Source organism: Tupaia chinensis, unplaced genomic scaffold (assembly GCF_000334495.1).
Source record: "Tupaia chinensis unplaced genomic scaffold, TupChi_1.0 Scaffold149705_1, whole genome shotgun sequence".
Lineage (NCBI taxonomy): Eukaryota > Metazoa > Chordata > Mammalia > Scandentia > Tupaiidae > Tupaia > Tupaia belangeri.
In genome coordinates, this window is record NW_006209549.1 from 206,314 (window position 1) to 215,959 (window position 9,646).

Genomic DNA, 9,646 nt, shown 5'->3' on the forward strand with positions numbered 1-9,646 from the left:
GGGGGTGATTTCTCGCTTTCTGTCTCTATGTCTCTCTCTGTCTGTCTGGCGAGCGCACGTGCCCTACAGTGAAAATCTCTCCAAAAAAAAAAAAATTAAAAAAAAAATAGATATTTTATGAATGGGAACAAATGCTTTCTGAAAGCTAGGATCAGAACAGAAAGGACAGCTGTTGAGTGTATATATCATAGGAAATAATTAGAATCACAGTCATCCTAATTTCATTCATGAATTTCAGGGCAAACAAACAAAATAGAACAAGGAAAAACTGGAGTGCAAATACTGCCCAAGAGCTCTTCACTACATATCTATCATAAGGCAGCTTTAAAATTCTCTGAAACAGCTCAAAATGAAGTGACATCAATTCTTAAAATAATTGCCTGCCTGTTTTGCTAAAATCTTAAAAGTAATTCTTAGATTTTCAGATGTCCTTGAAATAATCTGAATTCTTTCTCCACAGGTTTTGTTCTACTGACACAATGATTTTGTAGAATTTAGCCATGAAATTTTATGACTAGGTTTTTCATCTTGTTGCATCATTGAAAAACAAAGCAGATCTTTGCACAATTAAAGAAATCTAAGCAACAATTCTTTTCATGAGAGTGAGTAAGTCAACATTCTAGGTATATTAATTTGAATGAAAAGTCTTCCTCACTATCACTATTCGGTCATCAGAAATCTCTTATGAGTTTAGCTGAGCAGACTCAAGGGGAAGTTCTTGACAGCAATGCCTAAATTTCAGTGTGCTCTAGTTGTCTGGTGACATCCAGGAAGACAGGTGAAGAGTGGGTAAAAGCAGCTAAGTGAGAGATTTATGAAGAATGCTTTTTGGCTTTATGAAAAATAATTTGCTGAATTTTATGTGGTTCAGGAGTTATGGAAGTGATAATATTTTGATTTCAGGGTAGTATTTCAAACCCACTGTCAGTTATAAATTATCTAAGAAATAATATGAGGTATAGTATTTATTGAAAGTTTAGACTGACTCTTCTCAATAATTTGAAGAAATTTATATAGAGACATGCAATAGGATTAATAAAATAAAATTATTTTTTAGTAAAATAAAAACAAAATAAAATGCATAGAGGATGAAGGTTTTTAATCTCTGAAAACTGGGTCCATACATTTAACACTTACAGGCATTAACTTTATCCCTAAGCCTTTTTCAAGTAAAAATTAAATAAAGTATATATAATCAAGTAATATACATAACATTATATATTTTATGTTTTGTGTTATACATGATTATATTATTTGTATGTATATTAAACATTCTCATTATAATTATAAAAGCTGCAATTTATTTGTTCAATATTTTGCAATTTGCTGAGAATTAGATTTTTATCCTCTCATTTAATTCTTATAATAAAACTGTGTTATGTAGTCTTGTGTTATTTTATAGGCAAAATATCAAACAAAAAGATTTAAATAAATTAAAATAGTTTATCTCAGGTCAGATGTGTGTGTATGCCAGAAATAGGACACTAATTTATATATGTTTGATTCCATAGTATGACTATTATTTTCCAGAAATTAAGAGCCTTAAGCTCCTAAGGGTTAAATATGTGATGGCTTAGTATAGGTCTTTGAATTACACTGTCGGCTACGTTTACAACAATTTTATTGTTATTACTGTCTTTTAGGAAAAAACATTTTAGATAGCTAGTGGTATGAGTTGCAAATGTTTCTTTTGTGTTGACTTTCTAATCTTGCAATGATACATGTAATAACAATTTTTGCACATAAACCTGAGACAAAATACGTAAGTGATGGTGAGCCTCAGTTACCACATATCTGAAAGGGGAATAATGACAACCAATTTCAAGCATTTTGGAAAGTATATAGGAGACATACCTGTATACTTCTTAGTACAATAACTTACACTGCTATTTCCTTTGCAATTCATCTCACCATTGTGTGATCACCATTTCCAGAATCAGTTCATGACAGAATGTAAGTGATTAACCAGAACTGATTTACTGGATAATGTTGATTTTGTTCATCATTGATTTATGATGAGTGAATATTGTCTCTGTACTATATATCTTGTTATGCTCAAGTAATATTTTCTAGGACCGCTTTCCCTGTTTGTTTCCAGAGTAGAGTTGGCCAAAAGAGGAACTGGTGGTAGCTGGAAAGGCAGAAGGGCAATAACAGTCATCGCTTTTGGAAGCTCATCACAGATACAGTAATAGATCTTAGTAACTCTTGGTGGGTGTTAATTTCTCATCTCCACTCTACATGTAGAGAGAGGGGACATATGGAGGGAAGCTATTTTTTCCTAAGTATTTTGTAACATCGATATTGTTTTTAAGGGCCAAATGGTGGTACAGTGGTAAAATATGATGCTCTGGAAAATTGAATAACATGAGAAGGTTCCGTGTTTGCACCCAGAGACCTTTAAGAGTATTCCAGGTCAGTGTGTGCACGTGGTCAGGGACTGGCAGAAGAGGGCATTTAATCATGGCATTGAGACCCTGTTGTGGGTCCACTCTTCTCTCCCTCGGAAGAAATAAAGAAATTAACTTAAACATAAAGGTAAATAAACACTGCATTTAGGTTTTAAATTTGTAGACAGTGAGAATTAAAGATAAAAGATTGCAGGTCTAAACTTTTTAGGAGATGAGTCATTCATCAAACGCTTACAGTTATTTGTGTTCTTAAATTATTTTTTTGTAATGATGGTAAGCATTTTTAAAAACTAAGGAAGATTTTATATTGTAAAAAAAAAAATTATTTTTGGGACCAGCAGTTAGCGTAATTGCTATGCCACTGGACTCCCATGTAGTCGATTGCATTTCGAGTCCCGGACCTGGTGGCTTAAACTCACGCCAGGCACGTGTGCATGCGTGCCCAAGATCCCAAGAGGAGAATGAGGAGAAGGGATTGTGGCATGGCCATCCCCCCAGCGGGATGATTTCTCGCCTTCTGTCTCTCTGTCTTTCTCTGTCTTTCTGGCGAGTGTGCGCGCTGTATAAGAAAAAACTCTCAAAAAAATTTATTTTTTAATTAATTCTTTTCTTTTTTTTTAGCATTTAATTGTTGTAAATCTTTATAGCATACAAAATTAATTTTGCCAACTTGAATACACTGCATATTGGTCGAGTCAAAGATATCATCATTCACATTATTATCAGCAATTTGCACTTTTGTGTCCATTAAATTTTTTACCCCCACCCCCCCACTTTGAATCCTCTCCTCCCATTGCCCATTTTAACCTTCTTTTCCAAAGAGGGAGAGAAAAAAAAATGATGCTTTATAAAAAACGATGCCGTGTTCTATAATAGATTCAGTTTACCTTTTTCTTATTCATACATTTAGTTTGATAGAATCGTGTACGGACAGGTGGTATCATAGTGCATCGCGGTAAAACTGTAAGGCTGAGTTATAAAGGGCGTGTTCTCTCACAGTGCTGTGCACCTGTGCGTGACGGAACCACATCATAGGGCATTTGTGAGAGCAGCCTTTGTGGGTTAAGAAAACACAGGAAGTATTTGATATTTGAAAAGCTGACTTTTAGGTGGAGACTTCATTTGTAACATAAAGCACACTTTTTCTATATTTCATGTTTAGCCCTGTAATCTAGTTTATATACAGCATGAAGTATAATGTGATAAAGGAGGAAGAAAAGAGGGAAGGAAGGAAAGAATGACAGAAGGGAGTGAGGGAAAGAAAGAGGGAAGAGGGCCAGCAAGTGGTGTGGTGGTTAAGGTGCTGGAATTCCCACATAGCCGACCATGGTTCCAGTCCCGGACCTGGCAGCTTCTCTCTCTCTCTCTCTCTCTCTGTCTTTCTCTGGCAAAATTCATGTGAAAATAGTAATAATGATAAAATAATAAAGTTAAATTTAAAAAAAAGAAAGAGGGAAGAAAATATTTAGTCTTTAAATTAGTTTTAGTCTTGTAATTATTATAGTGTTGGGAAAGTCATGACACAGTTTTCAAACTTGTCTAGGCAAAAATGGCTTTGAGACCCAATAGTTTAAGGAGGCCATAAATGTGATTAGAAGACATTCGTAGTTATGGTATCTGAAATGAGTTCATATGTCCTAAAATATGTAGCTAATTTAAGTATTCAAGATTGTCATAAGGATAAAAGAATGCAATTTTATAATTTGAAGTTTCAAAAGGGTCATTCAGTTAGTTTTCAACTTAGAATATCAGTTCTGGCTTATCTCTAGTTACAAATGAAGAAAGCATTTCTGAAACAAATCAGCCAAGACAGGGCTAAGCTGCTCTCTTAGAAGGTCAATGTATGAATTTACAGAAATAGAGTAAAACATTTTTTTTCAATATGAAAATATGATTTTCTTCTTTATACTTGCATGAGGTCAAGAGAGGTTTAGCAATGAATAAATCCTTGCATATGTCTTAATCTGTTTTTGAAAATCAGTGGAAGAAGCAGTGGAAGGGTCCTATATCATTTTTTAAAAATATTTTTCAAAACTCAATTGACCCTTATTCTCCAAACCCCACCTGCTCCACTAGTGCTCCGCTCACTTCCTGGATCCACAGGTTCTGAATGACACAAACCTTTCCTCTGCTTTGGTGACGATATATGGTTAAGATATTTGCAGATGGAGACTGAGAAGGGTCACATTTACAAAAGTTAGGGGATCCTTCACAACAAAGAGAGTGGGGACCAGCAGATGGCATAAGGGACTGTGGCAAGGTTGTCCCCCCTGGGGAGTGATTTCTTGGTTTCTGTCTCTCTATCTCTCCAGTGAGTGTACATGTCCTATGGCAAAAATCTCTCTCAAAAGAAACAAAACAAGCAAACAAACAAATAAAGCAGAGTGAAAGTCTATCAAGAAAACTTGTGCAAATTCATCTGGGTTTGCTTGGGACTGAGTATTCCCTGGTATTTGAGTTTTTCAGTGCTGCAATGAAAACATTCTTAGGCAAATTGAGTTTATTGGTTACCTTATAAGAGAGAGAGAAATGAAGAAAGAATAAAATATGTGAATGTTTCATTTAAGACATTTGCTGAAGTTTGGTTTTGAGTTGGGCCATTGACAAATTCACTTTATAGTTGAAGGAACAAGGTGTACTGGTAGGAACTGAAAGTTTCTATGAAGGACACATCCCTCTCAACTCTCTCATCAAATCCTAACACCTGTACATGCAGTCAACAACTTTGCTATACTGAACTGAAACCTTGATAAATATCTCTGAAAACTTCCTTACATGCCCACTATGTATTTGCTTTGGAAAAGCATGTAAGTATGCATTATAATTATATAATTATACATTTACTTCATGATTTTATATAACATTATGAAAACTTCCTCTCTCCATGCTTAGCCTTGGTAACAAATATATATTTAATGACTGTTGGAGGCCAGACAGTGTTGCAGCAGTAAAAATGCAACACTGCAAGGTAATCCCATATGGAAAAGTTCCAAGTTCAAGCCCATAGAACTTCCTGACTCTAAAAGGCATGAGTTTGCCTATAGTTCAGGGCTGATGGAAGGCTGGGGATGGATCGTGGCATCAGGACTCAAGGAGTCTCTTTCTCGCATTCACAGAGGAAATAAATGAATATACTTAAATATATGCACATGTTCACTCACACACTTACGTTTAATGCTATGTAAATGTCAGTGTCACTAATAAAACACTTCAACATTTTATATTTGTTATTTTTATATTTTTCATTGTTTATATTTTTATTTCCAGTCTTATTCTTTTCTTTAAATGATAGTTTATTGATAAACATCTTTTTTTTTGTAACATAGCATGTGGTGTATATTAACTTATAAACTCAGAATCAATTCCTAGGCAGAATCCCAAAGTTTTTACACATGTATGCCTTTATAATTATAGTGACTTTTTTATTTTGCTGCTTTGAAGTGTTTTATACCTATTTGCAATGCTAATAATACAATATCCTATTTAATTTTCTAGCACTCTGTTAATACTATCTACGTTGACTTTTTCCTAAAAATCTTGCTGGTGTAAAGTAGTACCTCAGGATCTGGCCAGTGGTGTGGTGGTTAAAGGCACTGTATCATCCCATGGCCAACCATGGTTCACATCCTGGACCTGGTGGCCTGCTTTCTTGCTTTCCCTTTCTCTCTCTCTCTCTCTCTCTCTCTCTCTGTCTCTGTGTGGTCAAGTAAAAAATTAATAATAACAAAAGATGAAATTAAATAAATTATTCTTTTAAAAAATAGTACATTAAAGTTATTTTAATAAACATTTCTTTGATCATTTCCAAAGGTGAACATTTTTCTGAATATGTGTATCTACTTTTTGTGTGTGTCATCTCTTTGTACTCATTTATGTTTTAAAATTATATCACCAAATTTAGAGGATTACAGTTAGGCTTTATATTTTTTCTTGTTATGAATTTATTGCAAGGCTAAAAGAGAAAAAAAAGTTTATTTGGCATTTCCGCTGCAACCCTGTTACATCGATTAGGCTGAGTGGCACATCCTGTCATGGTGAGTGATAGCTGATGGATGACTGGGACAGTTGGAGAACAAAACTCTTCAGATCGTGTTTAGAGCTTCAATGATGCCAGATGCTCTTTTCCTAAAGCTGCCTTATTGACTAGATTTGGAATGGCTAGTGGGCAAAATAAAATTAAGAAGAAAATGTATGATAAATGAGCATTTCGGAGACAAAGTCAAGGATATAAACAGGTAAATTTTCCCTTGAAACTTCATTTTTAAAAAGACAGACTATAATTCTTCTGAACTACGTACTATAAATAACACAGCAGTTGGCTTCAAAGCATAATTGATTGCACTGTTTATGGGAAAACATAAATCATAAGACAAGCAAAACAAGAGTGGAACACATAAAAAGGAACAGAATATGGAATTATGGCATGAGAATGATAAAGAGAAATCCTAAGTTGTTAAAGAAATTAGAAGTCATTCATTTATATATTTCAATTGTGTTTCTTGATAGTGATGGCTAAGGTGATTAACATTCTATAAAAATTGATATGAGCTTGGAGCTCCCATGAGTTGACTAGTTCACAGTGTAAATTTTATTTCGGCATAATCGGGCACCCCCTTTCTGTTGATTATAATGAAAGGCAGTGGATAAGTGCTAAAACAAATTCTAAAAGGGTGGAACAATTATGACTCCCTACATTTATGTCTCCCATTTTGACTTTTAAAACACCCCAGAAAAGTTTAGTTCCTCTATTGAGAGTAACTTATATCACTTAGGACTTTAGAACATCTTCTCTTGTATAGGAAATACAATGTGGGTAAGAGTGTGTAACTAGGCCTATCAAATCAACACCATTAACATATATTTGCATAATTTGGGACCAGTAGTTAGCGTAATGGCTATGTCGCTGGACTCCCACATAGTCCACCGCGGTTAGAGTCCCAGACCCGGTGGCTTAAACTCTCACTGGGCCCTTGTGCGTGCGTGCCCAAGATCCTGAGAGGAGAATGGAGAAGCGATTGCGGCATGGCCATTCCCCCTGGGGGGTGATTTCTTGCTTTCTGTCTGTCTGTCTGGCGAGTGCATGTGTCCTATAGCAATATATATATATATATATACTTGCATAATTTAAAAAAAAATATTTTAAAAACTAGTTGTGACTTGGAATTTTTGCTTGTGATGACTTTGAGGTAGAGAAGAAACTGTTGTAATGAAAACTCAATTGTTCTTATATAAACGTGAAGCCTACCATCATCAAGGTAGAATGAACCTCAGATCTCAACTCTTCAACCTGCCTATATGGTGGACCATTACAAATGACTAATATTTCTGGGTATAATATATTTTTTCTATATATATAAGGTATACATAAAATATTGCATAATAACATTAGGGGAGTACAAATGAGTTCCGTTTTAGAAATATTTTGGAAAAAAAAAAGCTTTAATTGCTGAGAGGAAAGTAAACCCTCAAATGTAATCTTTTCTGTTCTTTTACTTATGTTTTTGGAAGTGGTACTGGTGGGGGGCTGGTATATATTCTGAGGACAGTTTCTCTCAGTAGATATGTGTGAAGCATCTAAAAGTAATTTTATCCAGGTGAGGCTCACAGTATTTTAGAACAGAAAGAGAAAGAGCAGATACACCCTCTTGTAACACAGTTGAAGAAATTGAGGACCAGGAAGGGAAATGATTTGCTAAGGCTACATAAATAGGTAACAATAGAGTGAGACCCCACTTCACTTATCCTGACTCCCCCAGTGTGCATTTATGTTCTCAAAGTCCTTTATTTTCTGTTAATCCTAAAATCACTTTTTATAGAATGTAGCTATATAGCTAATAGATATTTCCCAAGACATTTCATTTGTTATTATTTGTGTTTACCGTTACTTCATAAATGTTCAACTTTGATTAAGTGAGTACAGCTACCTTTGGGAGGCTGGCTAATGATTCTAACAAATTTGGGGAGCAATTAATATTAGCAATAAGCCACTCTGCTGGAGGTCAAACATGGCTAAATGTAATAAAACATGTATACACATTTATACATGTGAACTTCAAAAGTTTCTGGACAATATATATTATGAAAAAATATGCATGGATTTCAATTTTTCTGTCAAAATAAACTTAAACTAATTTATTATGTTGTGTGCATAGAATTTAATTTCTGGCACTAAGAATAAGAAATCATTTTGGAAACAGCCTCTGTCAGAACAACATGAATTGTGCTAAGATTGAAGCAAAACCCAAAAGAACATTTACAGTGAAGCTTGTGTAGAAGAATGATGACATTGCTGATGCTTTACAAAAGACTTGGGGGCAATGCCTCAAAAGAGTCTGCAGTTTATATTTAGAAGGAAAATAGAGAGGCAAAGCATTAAAGGGACAAAGAAATGTAGTATTATCTCTTGAAGATACTTTTGTAGTTTTATCAACTGGACTGGGGAGAAATGTTCACAGGTTGAAATATTCAGTGTGATTGAATGTAAAAGAGAAAATGAAATTTAAAAAATGTAAAAAACAATCATTTTAAGAAAGGACAAAATGACATTAAAGAAGATTCCCTTGGTGCAGACTATCCTCATCAATTTGTGAAGAAAAAATTAATCTTGCTCATGTTTTAATTGAAGAGGACCTGAGATTAACAGGAGAAACAACAGCCAACACTACAGACATCTCAACTGGTTCAACTTTAAAAACTGAAAAACTATAGTTGAGCCAACTTTCTGCTCCATGGGTATCAAACAGTTGCTCCCAAATCAACTACAGACAAGAGAGAGCTTTTGATGAGAATTTTAAATATGTGGGATAAGGATCCCAAAGCATTTCTTCAAGGAAATGTAATAGAAGATGACACAGGGCTTTACCAGTATGAGCCTGAAGTCAGAGCACAATCAAAACAATGGTACCAAGGAGGGGAAGTGATTCAGTTAAAGCTAAAGCAGACTAATAAATGGCAAAGATTTTTGCCGCAGTTTATTTGAATGCAGACAGTATTTTGCCTGTTTACATTCAGGAAGGCAAAGGAACATTAAAATTTGCTTATCTTGGGACCAGCAGTTAGTGTAATGGCTATGTCGCTGGACTCCCGTGTAATCAACCACAGTTCGCATCCTGGACCCGGTGGCTTAAAACTCACGCCGGGCGCATATGCGTACGTGCCCAAGAACCCGAGAGGAGAAAGGAGGAGAAGGGATTGCGGCGTGGCCATCCCCCTGGGGGGTGATTTCTCGCTTTCTG